We start from the raw sequence: 25,071 nt of genomic DNA on the forward strand, positions 1-25,071 counted from the left end.
TGATAGATAGGCAATGAATCACATTTGATTTTGTAATCAGAAAAAGCTGGCTTCTTAAGAGAGACCTTTGCCCCCTTTGGCAAAGCAGAATGACTAAATGTGCCAAGCTACTAAGGAGTAGGCCTTCTCTTGTCATCTAAGTGGCCCCAACAAGACTGAAGGAAGTAATTGATTTTAAAATGTACAAACCCATGCTGTGTTGTATACAAGAGAGCAAAGCTTAGTCAACTAGAAAATCACAACACAATTCAACTGACAAGAGCATTAAGAGTCGCAGAGCTGTACGTGGCTCCGGGACTCAATGTACCTTTTATAACGGGCATTTATCTATACAGGGCAGACTTTGTATTACTCAGAGCTAGTGAAAGTTTTACTAACTACAGGAAATTCATATAATTCAAAACCTTCAGATTTGTGCAGCTTAACCTACACTATGTTGTAATTTTTTTTAATTATTATCATTTTTTTCGGCCACTGGCTCAATATGAGAGAGCAATCTGCTTCCAGATTCTTCGAAACTGGATTCTTGCTGTGCTAAATAAGGTGACGAGGACAGTGTTCCAGAAATCTGTTCATATATCCACATACAGATGTCCAGTAAGATAAAATAATTTTTACTTAATTTAAAAATAAAATGTCATATCATATAATGGATATAACCTCTTTTTATCAACAGTAACAAAAATAGAAATTACTGGGTAGTTAAGAAACCTTTTCATTGTCTAAGTTTTCAGTCAGATGTATAAGTTCAGTGCATGCCATTACAAGTATTTTAAGAGAAAATTCCACATTCAGAAGTTTCATATGCAGACTTATGCATAACCTGTGACTGTGCCTTCAAACTTGTCTTGGAGTCAATAGAAAGTTTTATAGCTACAATAGAAATTCAGTGTTTAGGCCACAGTTAAGCAAAACACTCATTTAAATGCTTTATTTTGAATATTGTATTATTGCTCATGGTATTTAAACACCTGCTTAAAGTTAAGCACTTTAAAAACCTCAGTTCCTGGCTAAGGAATGACTTCTTTAGCTAGAGTATATTATTAAATTACATATCATGCACATGAATACACACAAATATATCAATGTATGTTGTAACACGGATCCATAAGAAATTAGGTTCTTGTAAAATGCCATATTTTCTACGTAAAATTACTATTTCTCACTAACCACAGTGACAACACTGTGCCCAGAGTTAATAAAATAAACTCATAGCTACCATGAAACACTAGTTGCAATGTTTAGCCAGATGCCTACTGTATGTTTAAATAGGAAACAGCACTGTTCCAAAATTTTCAAGTATAGTAGAAACACTAACCAGTAAACTTATACCGTGCTCACACATGATTCATTACATGAAAATTTGCAAATTCCTCTGTTGCTTCATAAGCTTTTGTGAGATTATAAAAATTTAAGCATGTAGTATGGCAAAATATACAAGAAGAGATGTGTAAGCACTGCAGCTATTTACAAGACAATCTTATGCTCCATTCCTTATTTGGTTTCATTACGTCATTATCACGGTGTCTTTTAATGTAGTTTAATATACTAATCATGGACTCTAGTCTTTAAAAATGGTGCTTAGTCAATAATTATCAACTAAGGTACCCATTTAGCAAGAAATTTTAGAATAGATGTACTCCATTATGGGATGCAAACCTGAATACAAAGTTTGTATTTCTTTTTGAAATGTTAAAAACTTTAATAGTAAATGTTGTATATTAAATGCACAATATCCTGTTGTGTTTTTTTCTTCTAAGGTATCTTAGATGCAATAAATTTTATACTAACACTGAAGAATTTTTATAATATTAATACCCAAATAACCACATAAAACTTTCTCAATCCACTTACTAGTAGTGGAGAATTTATTGAGATCTTTTTATGGATGCATAATACTGTTGGTAAGAAGCCTAGGATTTTTTTCTTTCCTCAGACTCTGTCATGTCAGGGCTTTTTAATGTTCACAAGACAGTAAACTTAAGTATTGTTTCCAAGAGATGAGCTAATAAGGCATATAACTGTAATAGGGTAAAATATACTCATTAATATCCTAAATGCAGTTCCCTGCCATGGCAGAATACTGAATACTCCCACAGGAAGAGGAGGAGGAGGAACAAATGCAACATGAGTTTAAACTCATTCCTTGAATTAAATCCCACTTTTAAAGTTTTTCCTGGCAGTCAAATACATTGCAAGTTACCCATAAAAATGCTTCTGTCATATTAGGATGAGCTGTTTTCATCACAAAGCTGTCATCTTCTAAAATACTAAAAATGTAAAATGTATTTTAATATGGTAAGACTGTATGTAGGGCCCATATAATTTGATCAAGCACTATTTTTTATTATCACTTAAAATATTTTAACCTCTTGGACAATCACTAAGTCCTAAAAGTTAAAAAGCACCACGTTGCAAAACTCATTCATCAATATAAACATGCTTAGCGCTATTTGTGCATTAAATACAGAAAATATCTCAGCATGACAGGGAACACACTTTCCTATATATATAATTATAGATAAGAAAAATTATAATTTCTGATGTATGCCAAGTATAAGATAATGCTCTCTGTATATGTGTGTGTACAGCCACTAAACTCTGTGATGGGAAGTTAGTTCAAACACATCAAAGCTTGAGAAAGTAGATAAATAGTACCAAGGAGGGCTTAACATTTAGCATTCTCCTCTTCTAGATGCCTCCAAATTAGTCTAGCACAAAAAAATATGTTCAGATTTTGTGTGGAATGCAGATATTTACACACCATTATCAAAGTGTACTTTCATTAGCTCCTGAAGCTCTTCTGTCAGACACTCCTAAACTTGGAAGGGTACTACCAGTGATACGCGTACCACTTCAAAGTGCAACGTTGCCCAACGCAGAGCTGGAGGACCCTACTCTTTACTCCATCGCAATTGCTGCCATTACTCTGGCAAGATAAACACCAGGCAAAAGAAAAATGGGTCCCCCACTTTGATTAACAGCAGCCCTTGTACCAGCATACCGTAAGAGAACTCAACTAAAATAATTTAATAATAGACATGAACTTTTGTACACCTATCATCTCTTGCACAAATGTATCTCTTTCATCTTTTAAATTAGCAAAAAAAATTCACCTTCTCAACTGTATGAACTAAGAAGCATATAACCTGCTCAGCCACTTTTCAGCAATAGAGCAATCTCTTGTCATCTGACTACTGTACTTTTGACCCTCCAAAATATTCCCAACTAAAACATGTTGACATGTTTTTACATGTGATTCAATAATTACTGTTCTCAATAGTGTAGGATACCTATCACATATTTAGATCAATGTTCTTTGCATCTCATGTACTCCATCTTTCTAAATATTAATTTTTCCAGATAGCTTTAAAACTATCCCATCAAGGTGACTTCAGGCTGCCTACACAAAGAGCGTACAATCAGGTCATAAGTAGGGTAAGCCTGCTCTTGTAACTGAAATTGCAACATTGTGCAACATTGTGAGAAGTATTTGATGAACACCAGTAAATTAATTATGAATTGCACTCTAAATTTAAGTTACATTGAACAGTTCCACTTCTGAATCTTCCATTGAGCTACAGGACAATAGCATCAACAGAATCTTCCCCATTCTTGGGGTTTTTTGGGTCAGTATAAAAATCCAACATAATATAACGTTGTACTCTGTATTTTATTCCAGAAGAAAAATAGGTGGAAATTTTCTGAAGGAAATTTAGGACTGAAAACTGACTACAAGTGCTAGGTATAAAACACTAATTTGAAAGCCTGCCTATGACTAAATAATAGCAACCTGAGAAAATAGAATACTGAAGTATAAAACCTCAGCATTACGTTAGCACCAACTTACCTCCTTTCATGTTACTATATTTCTTACTTTTAACAGAAATTACAGGAATTTTGGTAGGAGTTTTCTATTTGACATACTTCAGAAAGACTTCTGGTAGACTGGAACTTAAAGCTATAGCAACTACTGAACAGAGAAAAACAAACCACCCAAACAAAGAGCCCAGGATCAGAGTTGTTGTGAAACAGACAATACCAAGAAGCCCTAGATCAGAACCGTATTATCTTGAGTTCTAAACTAAACAAAATGGGTCAAAATTTTAAAGTTATGGGTGAACAATTTCCCTAGCAGACTCTAAGTAGTCCTGGATGTCAGTCTATACGTCAGACAAATCAAACTATTTTCAATTATGTCATTTCCATTCTTACCATCTAATACTAATGAACAGAACTCCCTTTATCACGCAAAAAAAAAAAAAACAAAAACAAAAAACACAACCAAAAAACCACAATACATGCATTTAGATAATGGATTGTCAGGGCAACATTATTTGATAATTCAAAAGAGGGTACATGCTTAGTAGTTGTACAAGGTTATTATTTAACCCTTCTGTCACCCATCTCTCAGTAGGTTTCTGAGAAAAGGCCCCCGTCACAAAGTGTTCTGACAATTCGACACGAGTCTTTGGGAGTGGCACAGAAATTTAACTCTTTTCCAAATGTGCTTTTCAAGGGGGAAAAAACCAAGACACCTTTTTCTTAAGGATATAGAAGTAACTTACTAAAACTACTGTGGGTAAGTGCTGTTTGACCCTGAATGAAAAGATGAACATTCTCCCTGCAGCCCTTTGATAAGAAAAAGTAGACAAAATATTTGTGGGGAAAGAACACGATTTTGTCTTTTATTTAATTTCAAAAACATGAATGCACTTTGAAAAGAACTTAATATAACCCGGATAATGATACATTAATGCAAAATTCTACAAAGCCCTGACTTTGTCACTGATGACTGCATTTTCTAATAAGAGATCTGGCAAGATTTGGATTTTACAGTGTGCATGAAAATTGAAAGGAAATAATTTCTCTGATCTTCTTTTCTGTTAGGTTATTCTTCCTCTATGTCATTAATACCCTAAGAATATGTCTACTGTAACTTGGCCCTACTTTTGCAAACCTTTCTGTTTTGAAGTAAAAACTTTTCCAATTTGCCCATTGAAATTGCCTTGCTTTCCCCATGAACAAATAAACATTTTTACCTGCCAAGGTATGGAAAATTATTCCACACAACTCACTTTTCCTTCATGTGAACTGTACGCCACTCCTGCATTTCCTGTTATTTATATTAATGTTTAAGCAAACATATATACCTGGCAATAAACAGCACTCATTTAGCAGCTCCTTGGCTTTTGCTACTGTTCTTTGCTTCTGTAATAGACATTTTAAAAATTGTGTTTGATGTTATCCTTCAGTTATTAATATTGGTGATCTTTAACCCACAGTGTCCATGCATAGCAAGTCTCACTTTTGTCACACACTCTGACACTCAAAGTCAGCAGAGTTTTGATCTGCATAGTGCCTGCGTAACTGTACAAATTATTCTATTAAAGGAAGATGAAAACTGGTGTTGCTATCTTTGACAAGAAATTTTCAAGAGTTAAAATGACATCATTTTAGGACACCAAACAGAAAGTAGAGTATCCACGGCTAAGAACAATTTGCTGTTAGGAAAAAGTTATTACTGTGTACATTCAGAATTTTGTTATTTTAACAATCAATACTAAACAGTGATTTCTGCAAATTTCTTTGTTTTCAGCCATAAAGAATCTACCAATGCTTGACTCAATCAGTGAGGACTCTGAGTGCATGCTGTATTTTGCACGTAGATATTGTGGAGAGCATGAAGTGTCTATTAGCTCTAAGCTAGAAAATCTCTGTGTGCCCCTGTCATCCATGATCATAAGGATTTCAGATCATATCCTCTGTATATGAGACTGACAATTGCCTGTAGAGATCCCAGTTCATGTAAACTTGCCTGCTTCCTTTAAAAATATGAACTGCCATTCCATTTCTATCTTTGACAGCATTTGCTAGTTTCAATTGAGGACAAAAGTGTATAATCAAGTTCTAAGTCTGAAGCAGTAAGATTAATAATTATAGGGTTATGCAACATTAACAATAGTGGTACAAGCAAAGCAGCTATGTTAAATTTTAAACAGCATTAAAAAGAGAGGAAGAAAGAGATTGAGAAAATTTCAGTTCCCTTCTCTGTCATGTGTTCTCATCATCATCTTTTTTCTATATTTAAAATAGTTTAAGAATGTCTTCTGTGTGTAAGCTAAGAGGACAGCTCACAGCAAATCTTTCAGTTTCATGTCATGATAAATAGATATATACACCACAATTCCAGACAAAAATGTGTATTTAAATACTTATATTTATAGCTAACTTTTTGCATATTTTTCTAGAACATTTATTGAGATAGGGTAAGTTAGTATACTGAAAAAAAAATCGTATTAATTAACTTTCTGGAAAGTGTTATTTTGAATAATTATGTGCAACTGTATCTCTTTAATCCAAATGTGAATGTCATTTTCACATACAAACCAGAAATTATATGCTGGAATTTTGCCCATATACTCTGGGATACTTGATAACTTGATTGTTTTATTTTTAATTCAGCTATTCATCTTTAATTTGGACAGAACAGCAATAGTTAACTGTGCAATAAATTATATTGTCATACCCCATTATTCTTCTAAGGAGATTCATTTTCTAGGCAAGCAAGTTTAGTTTGAGGAACTAAAAGTTATTACTGTGACTTTTTGTAACCTCTCAAGCAGGCTTATGAACAACTAAATATCATGTGGCTCTGATATATACTGAGGATAAGTTACTGTGACTTTTTACTGTTCTAATTTTTTTAATTGCTAAACAAAAATCAATAAAGTTTCTATATGCTGAATTTGAAGAATGATCACAAGACAGATGGTTGACCTCTTCAAAGATTTAGTTATATTTAAAAGGAATCATATTAAAATACTATTGAGATTATCACAGACAAAAAATTCTTAAGGGACATCTGGATTACATCCAGTGCAATGTACTGTAATATAGAGCTGAATATCAGGATAAGACACTTGCGTTCACGGTGCCTGCAAAACTCCCACTGGAACTTTTTGAACCACCTCTAATCCAAGAGATCAGAAGGGGTCTTCAATAGCAGACTGCTTCCCACCCCCCATACTTCCCCTCCTTTCTCTAACAAGGTGTGAACATCTGTTTTAAACCATACAAAATAAGAAATTATTTTGCAGTAGCTCAGGTGACCCTTCACCAACAGTGATATACTTGGTTTAGAGGGATATGACAAGGATGAAAATAAGAACAACGATAATCTAATTCCATTACATCCATCTAAGCTGGGAGAGCTTAGGAATTTAGAACCTGTTTTTGATCGCTCACCTTCACTTTCTACTATCAATATATCATCACAAAGTAGATTAAACACCAAACTATTTGCAAAGCAGAAACTGGTTTTCATTGGGTTACAAGAGGACAGTATTCACCTCACAGCTTTATACAGGCACATCTTGCCAACGTAAAGGATGGACTCATAAAATGTGTGTGACATACTATGTAAAACTACAATCAGATAATGGTCTCCCCTGTATTTTGAGAATTCCTAAACTGTTTCAGATATAAACTGGTACCAGACTTGTTTTACTGTTTGAAACTATGGAATATTTTGTACAACTTTATGCTGAGTCAGACAAGATAATTTGGGGTCAAATACCAGCTCCTTTAAAACTGACTGTAAAATTTCTATCAGTTTACTTAATTTACCTTTTGTGGGATGACAACATGTGGCTTTGAACAGGAATTCTGCACCTCTTGGTCAATATCTGAACATAACGTATTCAAAATCTCTGCCAACACAAACACACATACCATACTAAGCAGGCTCTAAAAGTGAACCTCCTCAGACATTCTGAGGAAATCATTGGTCTATAATCATAGGTTCAGGACAAGAATAGAAACTATTGATACTGAGATCACAATAATACATAACTTGATCAATAAATAGCTTCCTCACAAGATTTACATCTCAATGAAAGCAGAAAAAGTTGCTGATTTCATTATGTTTGTCAGATACACACACACCCCCCCCCCCCCAGATTATCAATGGGCTGTGTACTGTAAATCTCAGAGCTCAACTGGATCTTGTATCTTGCCAGTTGTATCTTTATTTTACTATTTGTTCTCGGATGTTAAAAACACTGTTGGAAGCAGTCCAAAAATACATTGTTGGAAAATTGTTAATGCCCTAGTCATACAATGTCATTTTGAAGCTCCCTGGGAATTTAGATTTGCACAGCTTATTAGGATATGACCTTTCCCTTGATTTTTTATTTTAAGATCAAGTTAACATGAAATTTCCCCAGTGGGAGTTGCTGTGTTTCCTTCACAGATAAGGAAAAGAGCAATGGCAGCTCCGTATAGAGACAACTTTCATACATTTCTACAGTACGGACAACTTTGTGGTCTTGACAGACATCCAATGCATTCCTAGAGGTTGAGAGGAAAGTCATGCGGTACATTAACAAAAAAACCCAGGAACATAACAAAGGTATTTCCCTGAATCTTTCACCCTGTTTTTTTTTCTTTTGTTTTTTTTCCCCCCAATGTCATTTGAGATTAAGCTTTGAGGAATTGTAAGGCCTGTGGACTCCTTGCATTCAGAGGATCAGGGTAGCACTGGCTGTGAGATAATGGCTTGTTTCTGGAACACATTCATATTCCTTTGGGTGAGCAATTACCACCTCTACAGCACTCTTTTTTTTTTTTTTTTTCCTCTTCGCAATGCAGATCTTGTCTCACAAATTCACATACTTCAGCATTTCCATGCTTATTATATTAGCATAATTTTTCCTAGGATCTCGTGAAGCTGATCTAAAAGCAGGAGGCTGAAAAATCAGTTCTCAAAGTTTTCCTATGTGGCAGGTATTCAAAACGGCCAATGGGCAGAATAATCTCTCAAGCTCCTTGGTGGTCAGTGAGAAGGCTGATTCAGAACAGCTAAAAGTAGTCTCTTGCTCTAAAATATTCCATAGAGATCTCTCTCTTTGTGATATGGGCTGATTACCAACTACCAATAAGTGTTTAAATATGTATATATAGAAAACATTTTTTAATCAAGACAGGTATGTTCAACATTTCTCAGCCCTTATCTCTCTATGTTTATGAAGCCCACAGAGATAATTAGTTAAACAATTAGAAGCTGAATGATGCTGCTTATATTTGAAAATTTTTAAGTGGTCAAAATTGCAAAACCTAACAACTTTTAGTAAGTTTCTGTTCAGGAGAGAATAATTTTCTCACTGAAAGTAAAATCAGTGGGTCGATAAAGAGATGGCTAAAAAGAATGAAATATTTTGGTATTGGATATTGAGTGTAAAAGTTTTATGCATTAAGCCTTTGCTATGCAAACAACATTTTTGCTCAACTACAGATACCAAAAGATGAAAAGAAACTGATGATGAAATAAAATAATTTATTTTTTTTTAACTTTTCATATAAGTAGTCTGCTTAGTACTTTGGGTAGGCATCATGCATATAATGTACTTACAATGATGCCACATTATAATATCAAATAATGCAGTATAACATAAATTCATCATGGTTGTATTGGAATGTCACAGCAACGTCACATCCAACAAAACAATACAAAGATTCAAATGATTCCCAAAACAACTTCAGCCAACTTTAAGAGTTTCAGTGGTCTGCAGTTCTTCTCATATAGCAGACAATGTGCATCGCTACTAATTCAGCCATGCAAACAAAATGTAGTCCTTTAAATTTTCCTGCAACAGCTGTTAATAGGGGGATGTCCCCATTACTTAAATTTGCATTTCCAGAAACAGCCCTTCCTCTTTCAATGAGTGACAAGAGGCATGGGTTTACTACTCTAACAAGCAAATAGCAGACAGCCTTAAAACCCATTTAGATTATATGCAGACTGTAGGAGTTAATTTGCAATTGATCCGAGGCTAATCTGTCTCTCCTGGGTAAGTACAAAGTTATTATCTACATCACCAGTTAAAGACATCTATGATACTCATGTATCTAACGAAGGAGTAAACAAATGCAAACTGATATGATTTACTGCATATCATGGTAAGTATATATGGCATCAGTGTACTCTAACTTTTCTGCAAACAAATCTACTAAGATTCTAGAAAAATGCTAATAATATAGAAGGAAAAAATCACAAGCTGAATACTACAAACTTAGAGGAAGAAATCTGTTGGCTAACATCATTTCTAATAGAAGAGTGTATCAGCAGGCATGTTTGAAAAGTGATTCAACAGAAATTGTGTATCTTTTTCTACTTTGGTGACATAGACTCTCAATGGAGATGCATAGTGTAAGCACTAAAAGTTTATTTACAGAAGGCAGGACCGAACATTTCATGTGAACACATTCAGACCATGATAAAGAGCTTTGTCTCCCATTAGTAATTTAAAGAATTGTGATTTGGTACTCCCAACACACCTATAATTGAATTCCTCAGTCATAAAATCACTGGTGCCAAACAAGTTCTGATATCTTTTATCAAGACTCTTTTTTCTTGTCATTTGTTAACGTATTTCTTATGGAGCTTTTCTTCTTTTTATAGATACATTTGCTTTAGTTATAAATTAACCCTGGCATTTACTCTCCCAGAGGCCACAAACTGCTTTTTTATTCCCTTGAAAAAGTTTTAAGCTATATGAATTTATGATTTGGAACAATTTTGAATAACAGTTGGTAGTTCAAACACAGAGGAAAGGACATTTCAGAAGATTGACAAAGTAATTAAAATAAACCGAAAATGTTTACAGGCTTTTCTGTGCCTTCTGCTCTGGAAGCCATGATTAATTTACCAAAAGGGAACATATTTGCCCGTGGGATTTCTGGTACTTCTGGTTCCTTGTAGTAATATTAACTAATATACAGCCTCATTCTGAAAGGTCTTTCTAAGAAGTTCCATGTTTCAGTGGCTCCTGAAGATGGCCAGCACATCCCAAAGGTATGCAGAATACTTAAAATTTCAACTCAAGTGCAATTTGAACTGTATTATGAAAACATTAATATTTAACAGATTGATTCAAATAATGACCATTAAAAGACTAATTTTTCATTTGATAAATGTAATCCTAAAGTAACAAGGTTTAGAATGTTGGCTGGTTTTGATTTTGTGTCTCTGTTGGTCTCTTCCTCTTCAGCCTCAACAGCTTTGGAAAATATTGGCTTGTTTCAGCCAGAACTGACTGCAACGTAGAGGAGTTTTAACACCATATGCTTTAATTGTTGTGTCACCACTGAAAGAGCAACAGTTTGAGATCATCCTCTAATAAATATCAGAAAATCCAAATGAAAAATTCCTAGAATACATATCCATAGGAAACTAACCTTAATTTGGTCTACTGTTCAAAGCACAATTTGTATAAGGACAGAATAATCCTTTTTAGGAGCCAGGATAATACACACACTACTTCCTTTATTTGTCCTTCTGTGCTACTCTTAGCTTCATTACAAATCATATAAGTTTGAAAACATTCATTTGATGTAACATAAACACATCAGATATCCATTTTTTATGGTTTGATTCCTGTTTTAGCTAAGATTTCCCAAGGTGGAGCAATTTGAAAAAAATATGCCTTCAAGATTCAGAAAACAGGAAATGATCTTACATTGCATTTCTTTGCATTTCTGGATTACTCTTCCTGATCCAGTTTAGACTGGCTGTGGTTGTGCTGCTGCATGCACCACGTACACTGTGCTGACTTAATCCAGTTTGGGGCAGGTTAAAAATGACGTTGGTCTCCTTTTAAAAAATTACTTTAAATTATTAAAGTCAGTTATTTGAAGTTTAAATATTAAAAATTTCATATCACATTGTGCTTTGGGTCTCTGATTCGTCATATTTTTATTAGTGAGTTAGTACCTCATCCTCTTGAAAAATGTTATAGCTTACTCTGTATTTCTTCTTGAATGCTTCATCTGTTTAATTACCTATAGTAGGTTCTTGCCGTATCTTTGTTAAGTCTTAACAAAACACGGTATTTTCTGCTCCTTTAATTGAATTGGTAGTGACACAGCTGAAAGGATTTTAACAGTCAAAATATTTATCAACTTTTACAACGGAAATGAGGTTTAAAATAGTGGCCACATTGTCAAATATTTTAGTGCTCAAATCTCCGAGTCTTAAAATACGTGTTCGTCTGTTTAGATTTTACAATTTGGTGCTTTGTGTTTCATTAAAACAAACAAAACAAAACCACCCAACAAATCCATGGTTGATTCATTGACACTAGTTGGGGAAATTCAGTTGGTCTGATTTGGCCCTAATATTCACCTGTAAAGCCACTCAAATGAAGGAGATGGTGAACATAGAGGTCAGATTGCATTGACTGCCCTGAAGGATCAGAACACCATAAAGTTATACACAAGTATAACCATCTACTCTCACACCTTGTGTACACATTTCATAACTTTGTTTGCACTGTGTACTTTCACTTGAGCCAAAAGGAATTTTCAGAGCAAACAAGTTGTAATGTATTCTTTAAAGGTGAGTTACAATGTTAGTTATCTATACTTCTTGGAACAGACAGTAGGACAGTAAAAATGTCAAAATATTTTTCATATTTTTTCAGAGCAATGACTATGTCATATACAAGCATTTTACTCACATCTGCTCAGGACAGATGTACAAATAGAGAGAGAATTTTGCCATCACGCAACACAAGCTCTGATAACAACTTGATCCTTCACTAGGGGGTTAGAAAAAAATTTTAGGAGTATTTTTAAAGATTTGGGGCTTTATATTATATGTTCTTTTATTTATCTATAGGACAGCCAAATGGACAGACAACATTAACTAAAATGACTTATATAAATTTTTCTTTTCATCAAATGCCAACCATCTACAGCCTCTACTCTGCCAGACCTACAACTTCCATTTCTTTCTTCTATGCCATAAGCTTTCAAACTCACAAAGATCTCCAGGTTATAAATTATTATTTTTTTAGAACTAAAAATCTATGAATGGAGCGTTAAGCACAGCTCATCTTGGTCTGTAGGCACGAAGAAACTTGAAAGGAAATTATAACAAAGCTGAGAGGCATTTAAACTAATTCAGTTTCAGCTATGCTAATAAACTAAAAAGTACCAGGACTCTCTCTCTGGCCATATTTGTTCCACTCACATTATCAAACGCTTTAGTTGTCAGACAGGGGTGGCAATACCTAAACGGCCTGTTGCAAATGGTCCGTGGCCCATGCTAATGCCCGAAGTATTTCTGGAAAGTGTTTGAATGGCTGTTAGTTGGCTGAGCTAAAACTGGACCAAGGACAATTCTAAGAATTTAACCATTTAACAATCCAGTTCCTGACCCTGTGCCCAAGTAACAGAAAATTTGGATCCAGCTTTTGAGTTCAATTAGACTTCTCTGAGACTAGGGAATATAATTGCTTTGGGGTTTTGTTTTAGTTTTCCTCAAATTCACCAAGTTACTTAATTTTGTATGAGCTTTTTTTCCTAAGCGTGGTCAGACAGACAAAGCAAGTCAAATGATCAAATTCTTGTAATTGACATCGAACAGAGGCATTTACCTATCTATCTTTGTGTCACATGAAAGCAGAAGAAATATTTTGCTGCTTCAAAAATCCACACTATAAAAATGGCAATACTATAGCAAAGTGGAAACTGCTTACGATTTATCTCATCTCCTGCTCTGAGAATAGCTAACAACATACTGGATACAACAGGCACCTCAAAATCACCCCTAGCTTCTATGAGCTAAAATAATCCATGCCCTATGGCTATAGAATAAACCCGAGTATTCTTCAGGTGGACTGTACAGCATCAAAGGGCATAAGGGAACCTGTTATAAATAATGGCTCATAGAAGATGAAGGGAGGAAAATCCTATGGGGTCTGTCTGTACCCCTTCCCAACGCAACACTCCTCTCTGCAGTAGATTTTCCATTTTTTTTCCTCCAATTTAATTTCAGAAATTCTCATTCAGAAGACACTTTCTTTGAGGAGCTATACAACAGTTTGTATGACATACTGGAATCAGAAAACAGTTCTATTTAGTATTTAGCCTGCATTGTCTTCATTTAATTTCTGTATTCATAACTAAATGAGCACTCTATCACTCTTACTGTTTTGAACTCCAGAGAATTCCTTTCTCCCACAGAGTAACTGCCAGGTATAATTACTACATTCATTAGCCCTTCCTGGAGTAATTTTCAGGAAAGCGGCAATGATACCTACATCAATTTCTTCTTCCTCCTTGCTTTTTTTTCTGCTTTCCTTCCAGGACAATTAGAGTTTCTCTCTACTTTGTCTCTCCTCCTTACATTGGGTCTCTCACCTTATTCACCTCCAACCTTTTCCTCCCTTTATTCTTCTCTTCAAAATGCAGATTTGGGGAGGAAAGGGGGAGATGGTCCTACTGTCTCTTGCGGTTTTCATGTCTACCAATTTGTTGTAGTTTTGTTTTTTAATTTAAATCCATTCATGCTGAAATTATAAGGAGGTTCATAGTACAGTTATTTCATCAGTGACAACAAGAGAGTTACCCTCCCGTCTAAGCAGAAATTTAAAATTGCCACATGCTGTATAACATTGTGCTGCGTCTTCCTGTTAGTGGATGGGGGAGGAGACAGGAATTTGTTGCACAGCCTGCGTCAGAGAATGCAGTCACATTACAGTATATCAAATTTAGTGATTGTACAAGTTATTGTTATTCTGAACTTACCTCAGACTTCAGCAATATTCACTGCCTGTTCTGTCCTTAGTGACAGGAAAGCTGTCACTTGTTGTTAGCATATCAGACAGTTCCTGTTCTCAAAAGAGTAATAAATAAGGCTAAATTCAAAAAACAGAACAAACTTGGGCAGAAAAAGAACAATGAGTAGGAATGCCAAAATACAGTGAAAGACCACGTTATGGCATTGTCAGCATATCTTAAACCCAGAAAAGCTGAAAATCTCATAAGAGACCAGAGAGAAGAATTCAAAATCAAGAAGGTTCCAACAATAAACTTTAAACTTTGAAAAAGAAACTCAAACATCTGTATTTTTAAAGAATTTCCCTGCTTTTTAATATATTTTTGGGCAAACATTAAAAGGGCTAAATAAATAAACCCAACAGTTTCTTAGCCAATATTCTCACTGCCTTCCTTCAAAATTTCCTTTAATTAATTAATTCATTTTCTTTCCTGACACTCATTATGGACAGCTTTTTCACTTTTTCCCAACTCTCTTCTCTGCTGGGCCTCCAAAGTCCCACGCTGGCCTTAGATCCCTGTCTTAATCAACCACTGCAATTCATTTAATCATACGGAACACCAGTAGCCTGTGTTAAGATTAAAGATATTCTACCTATTTCACAATATTTTAAAGCCAGAGCCTATCATAACGTTGCACATTACTCCACCTATTCTGCACAAATTTTATGGATGTTTTTGTTTGTAAATAAGCAGGACATTGTTGACAATATTTTTATCTTAAAAAAAGAATTGATAAAGTATACAGAAAGCGGTTTTGATCTCTCACCTACTCAGAATTGGCACCCTGGTGACCCAAACAAGAATGGAAAGAAATGCACATGACTTCCACATCCTTAGTATTACATCATGAAGGATGAAACAGCATATTATGTACAAGTCAGAGGGCCGTTGTACTGTATGTAACTCTTTTCTTCATAAAAAGATGACTTTCTTAACAAAACAGTGACTCATTAAAAATTTGACAGATACCATATTCCAATGCACAGAACAACGACAACTATGACAGACTGTTAGACACAGACTCATTTCATAATGGAATTGGTTAATGTGAACTCTAACATTAGCATGCTAACTGTTTCTTATATAAATGAAAATATGAAGGTATGTTTGCTGGGAAAAAAAGTATTTTTAATATTCTAATTTTGGATTAAGATTTTCATTGCCAAAAATTTTCAGGAAGGCATGTCTACAAGAAAATAACTTTGGTGGAGCAAAAATGGGTTCTTGATACTGAAGAGTTTTCCAGTACTACTTCAAGCACTGTCAAGAATTCCTGCCTACGCCAACTGTGCTGTAATAACTATTTCTTAATAAATTAATAATCCTGGTGTAAGAAAATAATTCCTCAAATGCCATTACCTATGTCAGAAAGCAACTTGCATAACCTGATGTTTTATCCTATCTAACCCAAGTAAAACCTAAACCAGTGTGATGATTTCAAATGTATATTTTATAAAAGTATTGGATTACCGTTAAAAAAAACCCCAAACTAAACAAGAACATAATAAATAACCGCCGCACCCAATTTCACTGGGTAAAGTTAGCCAGCCTGATCACATGAGGCAGACCCAAAGAATAAGTCTTTGGGCAGTGCCCAAAGGAAACTGTGTAAGGAACCCTCTCGGGTCTCTTATTCATCATGCCATAATGTTGTTCTCTGCATCACAAAAACAATTAACCAGTTCAAGACAATTGGCAAGCTCATATGATAGCTAATACTCCAAGAAGCTTGCAAAACAGAACCAAAATCAACTGGCAAGCTCATCATGGAAAGCAAGTGTGGAATTTGCTTGCAATAGCATTTCTTAAGTGCAAACATCCAAATAATTAAAAAAAAAAAAAAAGGCGCAAGCTAGGAACTACTAATTAAGAGGATTTTTGGAAATTATTTTGCATTGCCTTGATAACAAAAAATATTTTAAAAGCTTTGTTAAAAACCTGAACCTTTCAAAGTAGTTCTTCAATGTTTGCCTATTTCCTATTTTAAATTCAGGACCTGTCATAATAAACTTTTGCAATACTAATTTTGAAACTTATTCTGTAGTTAATTGTAACAACTCATACTTAGCTGAGATCTTTACTAAATAACCTACTCCAGGCCAATTTAGCAATTCTGGCAATAGCTCTAGTGTAAATGTAAAAAAAAAAAATTAAAAAAAAATCCAGGAAAATAAACTTTTAAAACGGTGCTTATTTCATTCAGAGAACTGATTTAATGTGAAATCCTTTTGTTCTAAATAAAGCTTAAAGTTTCACCTTGTTTATCATCTCAAACCATCTTCAGTAACAGCTGGAAATTCTGAAAGTGAAAGCATATTTGCAGAACTTTTGTTTCCACACTCTTTAATCATGTTCTAGGCAAAACTCAAAAAATCTACACCTTCATACGAGTGTCTTGCAATGAGCAGTCATTTGTCAAACTGTTTTTATATTGACAATTACTATGGGATATTTAAAATAAATGAAATGCTAGCCTGCTTTTCTTAATATTTCTAATCATTTTAAAAAGCAAATACACTAACATGCCTTGATGTACAAATAAGGCATCTCAGATATGCAGTTTAAGTGCAAATGATGGCATCCAGGAGTGATGACTGAGAACAAATATAGACAAAACCTCACAGAACTTTAGTGACTCAATTTAAGCAAATCCATCCACTATCAGTGGTTAACTTTAGCAGAATCAGAGGAATAGCTACATCACTAGGTCAGTGCAAGAACTTGGTTTCAGAGATGCTGCAAGCTAGAAAGCAAATAGCACATAAAATAATTTTTCATCATCCTGGAGGAAATGAGAACCTCAGCCTGTGGCCTCTTCAAAATTTCGCACGATTCAACTAAATATGGTCCTGAATAAGGTTAGAGAATACAGATAAAATTTTGTGTAAATAAAGCAACCTTTTGCCCTCACGTAGCTCTGTACTTGCTTATCTATAGATTTCTCTGGGTGTAACTGAAAATAAAATTTGGCTTTATATTTTTTTTTACATTCTTAAGTAGGATTAAAAATCAATTTAGCAATATACCACAGTATAACATGTTTCTACTAAGTTTAAAAACTGAGATTCAGCATAAAATTTTGTAGCTGAAATACCACTGTAGGGAACAGTGAACAGTATCTCCAAGTAAAACATATTCAAGATGAAAGGATAAACTCTTCAGTTTTATTTACTGTAGACATAAAAAGTCAGTACCTAAACCTATCATGAGGAAATATGTACATTATGAAAGGCAGTAAACAGAAGTGGCTGCATTTTTTCCACAAGCCCCCATATTAGATAGCACCACAAAGCACCAGGTCTAGGTAGTAAAACCTGTTTTTCTGACCACCCCTACTAGAAGATCTTGGTGTGAGTGTTAAAGCCTGTAATTAACATTTTTCTTTTCATAGTTCCTTTTTTTTGGTGTAACAGAGTGACTCTTTTGGTACTCTAACATATGTTTCAAATCACCACAGTTGAGAACTTATTTCACAGCAATATTAAAATATTCCCTTAGCATATTGAAAGTGTACATCATTCTATTTCTATATAGATAGCAACCTAAGTTCAAAGCCTCTCAAACTTCAAAACTGCTGCTACACAACCATGAATAGCTGCAGCAGTTACACAACATCTCTGTTCAATAAATCTAAACAAACACATAAGTACTATGGACTTATAATGCAATATTATAACATAAAATCCTATTTTATGCAATGCAGCGTAATCACATATTGTGTAAAAAGTTTAAGACAAGATCATAAGTCTGGGCAGGGCTACTTTGTGCAAATATGAAATTCTCTGAAAAGTAATTTGCTTAAACTCAGCAGAAAAACAGAACATGCAATAAGAAAGCTTCCATCACTCACTTATTCTACGTGCCTATTCCATGACAGCTAAAAGTGTTTGTATGAAAATAACACATTTAGAGTTTTACACGTACATACAGGTAAGTTAGACGAAACGTAACTGGAGGTCTCCTATAAAAAAAGTATAGGATTCTGGCAAAAGGGAATGTAAAATATGTCACAATCAGATTTGTGATAAAGAGGAAAGACATGTGTCCCCATGGACCTCATGAAATTCCAATAACCTGTGAAACAGCATGAAGTATAATATTTTCCTCCCATAATAGCTGTTATAAGAGCAAAACTAGAACTCATGTCTAATTTGGAGGTCTAGAATAAACTAATACCAACTGCAAAGTCTGTATCAATATGTTAGTATTTCATTTAGAGTTAAAATACATTAAAAAATTGATCACACAAATTCCAGAACAAAAGGCAGATGAATATACTACTCCTGTTACACTGACATTTCTTAAATAATTTAAAGAAAAATATGTAGAACTTTTGCTATAATATATATTCATGGTTATTTAATTGTAGGCATTTAGTCTCACTGACCAAACAGCAATTCATTTAGAGGCGGACCCTATATTTTCAGTATACTAAAACCACAGACTGACTTCAATAATAATTGCATGGAAGCAAGCCATATCTAGGACAAAATTTCTAACACTGCTCGTAGATTGCAAACCTGTCCCTACTGAAACAGCAGAACTGCCACTGACCTGAACGAAGCTGAGATTTTTTTTTCTAGACTCCATGCATCTTCCAATAAACCAACATCATCTTTTTTTGATACTGTGGAATGTTCTTTATATTTCTCTGTTGGGATATTATTCAATATTTATTATACTGTGTTATCAGATGTTATATGTAGCCTTTCAACATTACTGAGACAAATAGGAAGTCATTGTATAACATAGGGTTAATACATTACCTACAAACACATATCCCCTACAAGTATGTACATAACCATACATATATATTCATCTTAGCATTCATCAAGCATACTTGTGCCTGAACATACATACACAAAGCTACGTAAGCTTTGTGTTTTTAAAATTGCTAATTATCAACCAGCAGAGTAGACTTTGGGATTCATAGACTTGAATTCATAGACTTTGTCCTGAATGTGCAGGCTGCATGGCATGAAGGTGATCTGCTTAGTCATGAGGGAAGGGGGTGGTTTATGCAAGTCCACACAGCATCATCTGCTAGTCAATTCCAGAAAGTCACAACCCGGCTTTTGAAGTAGTTACTTATCTTCCCATTTCTAAGCAGGATATTTTTTTCTATTTCTATTTTTTTCTATAATATTTCTATTTCTATGCAGTGAAATCTAGTGAAACTGCAAAGTAAAACCAGCTTTATTTAGACAATGGGTGCTGCTTAGAAGTTCGGTGGGTTTTTTCTGTAAATTTGGGGATTTGTTATCACACATATATCTAACTTTTTTGTATTTGTCATGATGCAGATTAGAATCTATTACTATTGTACCATCTATTACAATGTAAGCAGAAATCAAAACACTGACATTTTAAATTAAAATGTTTGCATCAATCTCACTACTTCATTGTGTCTCCATTGTAAATTTGTAACTATTGGCATTCTCATGTCATAGATCATATAGTATTAAGGATAGGGACAGTCTTTTCATTTAAGTGAGTAAGAAGATGGCCCCAATCTTGACTAGGCTGCTAGGTACTACTGCAACACAGGTAATTAAAAGTATCTGTATAGTGCATGTATCATGAATTTTAATTGGAGAATGATGTAATTGTTTAGTTCAATTCTATAGAGTGGTTTAGGAGAGGAGGAACAGGCCAAATAATATAATGGAAGGTGTGGGTGGAGTGGGAGAAAAATGTGAACTTGATCAAATTGACTTAAGTTCTGCAAAAGTTTTCAGACATGAAGACTGCAGACTAGGCCTTGCCTTTTTTTTTTAATTAAAAGAATAAAATCTCACAAAAGATTTAGTTGTACATTTGCCTTGTGGTGTGAGAAGGGCTGACATCTTTGTAGCAACACGCAAAAGCAAAGTCCATGTTGCAGTAGAAGACCTGATGCTGGAGCAGAAACTTAGTCTTTCCTATGGTTGTCACATATATTTTATCTTTCATTTCTCCTTATATCTGCAAGATCTGCAAGTATCCCAAGCCCCGCTCACCGCAGGTGCTAGTACTACTAGGGCGACAATTTGCTTAGCACCTGCATTCTCTACATACTCCATCACTGGACCCTGAAAGAAAGCACAACTCAAAGACGGACTATCCTTCAGTAAAAAAAAAAAAAAAAAAAAAAAAGCACAACTCAAAAAAAGATGGACTATTCTTCATTAAAAAACCCCAACAAGCCACAACAAAAAAAAAAAAACAAAACCAAAAAACCACCAAGGAGTCGGGGGAAACAGGCAAAAGAAATGCAAGAGGTTTATCATTTTATGTAGGAATCAATTTACATTCCGTATTCCTGGGAATCTAAATATCTGGAGACAAATCTTCTTGCTCTTTCATTTTTCATTCTGCCTTGGAAAGGCCTTGATGGGGGAAAAAAAAGGGGGCGAGGGGCAGATTTTTTCCAAGTACTCTGTAACATTTAAATGAAATCCTTAAGAACTGACCTGTTAATGCGAAACCTCAACTTCTGTTTGTGGCATGGGTATGTAGGACTCGAGTATAACAATGTTCGCTTGCTTTGGATTATTTCTAACTTTTTCTTTTGTTAGTTCACAAAAAGTTAACTGACACACAAAGAACATCTGGTATGAAGTACCTGAAAAAAGGATCCCCGCTGTTAAAAAAATATACGTCATTATGGAAATACAGCACGGAATAATCAGCACTCATCATCTAATGTCATGCTAAATTCAATAAGTCTATCAGTGATTAAAAAATGAAACTAGTAGCAATAACTAAGTGAAAGTATGACTTCAAAAGAACCTAGCATGGAGAATTTATAATTGTATTTTAATTTCTCTTGAGTAACTGCACTGGAAACTATTTTACTGCATGCCAGAGGAGAATATAGGAATAATCCTTGTGACAAAAGCTAGTAAAAGAAACTCACATTCTAAATATCAAATATGCACAACTAGCGATTCACAATTTGGCTACCAAAAAATGGCTAGTAAATACATTCAACACTATTCTAAACAGCTTATATTTAAAAAAAAAAAAAAAAAAAAAAAGCCAAATAAAACAAAGAGGACCTCAGCAATCAAAGTGAAAAAATCATTAAGTATACTTTTCATTATTTAGTCCAGCTTTGTACAAGACAAGAGTTTTCGTTCTACTTTTAACCTCTTCCTTGTTTTTACAATATAACCTTTTGCAAAATTCATTTTATTAGCCATTGCTATGAGTAGAAAGTTATACTGACAGTAAATGAAGCTGGGCCTATATTTATTTTATTGACTTAGAAATGGACTTATGGTTCTTTTTTAAAAATTCACAGAAGATTCAGATTTAGAAACAGTGTTGATAGTGGGTGTTTTTATCAGTATCATAAGGAAGGCTAAAAAGGCATAGCTTCTATATTCTTCAATTAAATTCTAATATTTTGCCATCTTTGTTATTTTGTGATAATTTGTTATATGAAATATAAATTTACATCAGGATAAAAATAGTTATTTGTATACTCTATATTGTAATGGAAGTTTCACTAGATGCTCATGTTTAATAAATTGTATTATCCTGGAATTTGACATTGAGATATTTCTAAATACATACTATCTTAAGGCTGTTTACAGATATATAATCTCTGAATCACTAAGAGTTCATGAGATATTTTACAAAACTGATGCCTAAGAACATTCAAATTAAAAAGCTGCCTGTGTAAAAATACCTTGAAATTATATTTCTGATTGGTTATCATTCAAAGTCCATGCCGACTATTTTTTCGCTTTCTCCCCTTGACAAGTCCATGCTTATATTGTATCACACGCCTTAACACACTGCTAAGAGTGATTTCTTATAATCTCATAATTAAATCTCTAAGCAATTTTTGCAGCATTTTTTTTTTTGTGACAGCCAAAGAGAATAACGATGTCAAACACACGACTTCACACAACAAATTCCAATATGAATGGGAGCACAACATATGAAACTTCCTTTCAAAGGAGAGCACTGAGCATCATATGTCTTAGTTACTTGGTGTACACTGGCAATTTTTAGTTAACTAGTAACAAGTCATAGTAACCTTTTAAAAAGTAAATTACTGATTAAATTATGGATTAATTGGTACCAGAAAAATATATTTTTTTTGTTTTGAATACTCATTTTTAAATGGAACATTACAGTTGTGTTCCACAGCAAAAGCTTGTTGAGAGATGGGGTGGCAAGTCACAAATCTAAGGCTAGCTCAGAACCTTAGCTCTTTCAAGGATAACTATAACTGATCCTTCTGATGTAAAGGAACCCAGACCCCACAGTACCTGAAGAAACTGATAAATTCCTGAGCTTTTCATCAGAATAAATACCAGCCTTACGTCACTGATATTAATAGACATCACTGTTAAGTCAGCATTGTAGTGTCATGTGTACACAGTGGCACAACGTTACAACACCACAGGAACTTGCACTCTCCAGTTGTGGAATACCCTGGAGAGAAATGACACCAGGAAGATTACAAAATGCGCCTGCAAACCTGAGGCATGCCATCAAGACATAACATATTTCAACATAGCATCTCAGTTGTTGCAGGCTCAGAAAGGCTCCCCAACTTTCTGCGGTTGAGAAATTTAACAAAAAAAAAAAGAAAGAAAGAAAAAAAGAGAAGAGTCTGTTCATTCATTAAGCGAGCTAGCCAGGTGAGCACCAACACTTCCCTGTCGCTCCTTTCCCCTACCATAGTACGAATGGACATCCCGCGGTCTGCCCCTCGCAATCACTGCATACATCCCTCCCCGTCCCTTCCACCTCTGGGGGGGAGGAGACCCCCCTTTAGGCGCGTCGCACCCTCCTCAGCCTCCTCCCCTCCCTCAGAAGGACGGTAGCTAACCCGACCGGGTCACAGCTCCCCAGCCCTCCTCCCCTGCCCCGAGTACAGCACCATGGACACAGCGCCCACGCTCTCCCGTGGTAGGAGGCTTCTGGGCACAGCCCGCCGCCTGCCCGCAGCGCACCTGGAGCCCTCACCGAGAGGGTCCTGCCCGGCACCTCGCCGCTCCCTCCCGCCTCTCCTCCCCGCCCGCCGCGGAGCAGCCTCAGCCCCTCTCCCCGCCCACGCAGCCCCCACGGGCACCGGCAGCCTGTCCTGGCAGACCTTCTCCCCTCTGGGCTATGCCTCGTACTCCCCCGACACTCCGCGTCTCCCCTCCGCTCCAGGAAAAGCCCTCTAACCCCGCCCCCCCGCTCCCGCAGAGCCACCTTCCTTCCCCGCCACCCCAAGCATCCCCGGCACCACGGCCTCCTCCCCCGGCGCGGGGCTCAGCCCTCTCCCCGTCCCGGGGCGCAGCTCCCGGACCGCGCACGCTTCCCCTTCATCCCCAACAGACCCTCCGAGCCCCCGAGCCCTCGCCGGCCCCTCTTCCCACAGAGGCGCCCCTCACAAGCAACCCCCCTCGCGCGCGCAGGTCTCCCTCAGCCCGGAGCCCTCCTCACGCCTCCGCCGGCCCCCTCACCTCGGGGGAAGGTCCCCCGTAGCCCACACTGACCTGGCGCTGTCAAGTCTCAGCGGGAGAAACTGTTCCCTTCTAGTGGGATAAACTCCCCCGCTCGGCCCGTCCTACCGAGCAGGCACCGCCTCCGCGGGCCGGGCACCGCCTCCCTGCCGGCCCACACTGCCGGCGCTGAGGGGCGAGCCGCCGGCGGGAGCGGGGGCACGCGGCGTTGGGCGGCCCGGGGCTCGCGCCGCCGGAGGGCTGTGGGGGCGGGGCGGGGGCGCAGCGGCGGGACGCGGGGCTGAGGTACGGGGGGCGGCGGGGTAACGCGGCGAGAGGGACGGGGGGAGAGGGGGAGCGGGTCGGGGGGGGGAGGAGGAGGAGGAGGCGCTGCTTCCCCTTCCTTTCCCCTCAGGAGCCCCGTCCGTTCACCCGAGCCGCTTCTCCCGGGGTCCGTGCCCGTTGGGCGAAATCACAAGCGTGTACCTGAGGGCAGAGCGCGGGCCCCGGAGTGGATCTGGAATTTGATCTCTGCTCTCTGTAATCTCCTGTAACTCCAGTAATTCAGCTTTTCCGGCTGCTAACTGCTTTCTCTTTTGCATTCCCGTTCTCCAGCTAACTCCTTTCTGCGCTGCGTGTAGTTGGTCACCTCACGTCAGTTTGTATCCTGCTGTGACAGGAGTAAAGGCTTTTCTGAAAAGATTCTTAGCAGTAACAGAGGTAAATGAAATTCTTTTTTCCCCTCGCTTTTTTAAGCTACAGATTCTCTCTCCTCTTATCCCCCCCTCCCCTCCCCAGGAATGCAGAGGGAAACGGTATAGGCTGTGTTCGGTAAGTCTCAAGAGAGAGCAAGTTCAAACAAGCATGTCACCTCCTTCTAGCTCACCCTCTGATTCTTTTAAAAAGAAAGATGTGAGAGAAAAAAAAAAAAGTCTTAAGTTCAACAGGCTTTAGAGAGTCATCTTGTAAGTCAAGATGCCCCAGGATACAACAGTTTATCTTTAAAACCTCTTGA

The 25,071-nt window shown here is 36.6% G+C and overlaps 1 protein-coding gene across 5 annotated transcripts in view; it reads right to left on the reverse strand.

Moving 5' to 3' along the window:
* PPARG (peroxisome proliferator activated receptor gamma) overlaps nt 1-24,266 on the reverse strand; it is a 59,471-nt gene extending 35,205 nt beyond the window's left edge. The window contains exons 1-3 of one of the 5 annotated variants that reach the window (XM_075762746.1): nt 24,111-24,155; nt 22,890-23,055; nt 21,078-21,229 (exon numbers count right to left, since the gene is read on the reverse strand). The gene's annotated coding sequence lies outside the window, so the exon portion shown is untranslated. Of the gene's footprint in view, nt 1-21,077; nt 21,230-22,889; nt 23,056-24,077 lie in introns of all 5 variants that reach the window. The other 4 variants (XM_075762745.1, XM_075762747.1, XM_075762744.1 and 1 more) reach the window with 4 other exon arrangements.
* Nucleotides 24,267-25,071: the final 805 nt, after the last annotated feature.

The sequence above is a fragment of the Balearica regulorum genome, chromosome 10 (assembly GCF_011004875.1).
Source record: "Balearica regulorum gibbericeps isolate bBalReg1 chromosome 10, bBalReg1.pri, whole genome shotgun sequence".
In the NCBI taxonomy this organism is placed as follows: Eukaryota; Metazoa; Chordata; class Aves; order Gruiformes; family Gruidae; genus Balearica; species Balearica regulorum.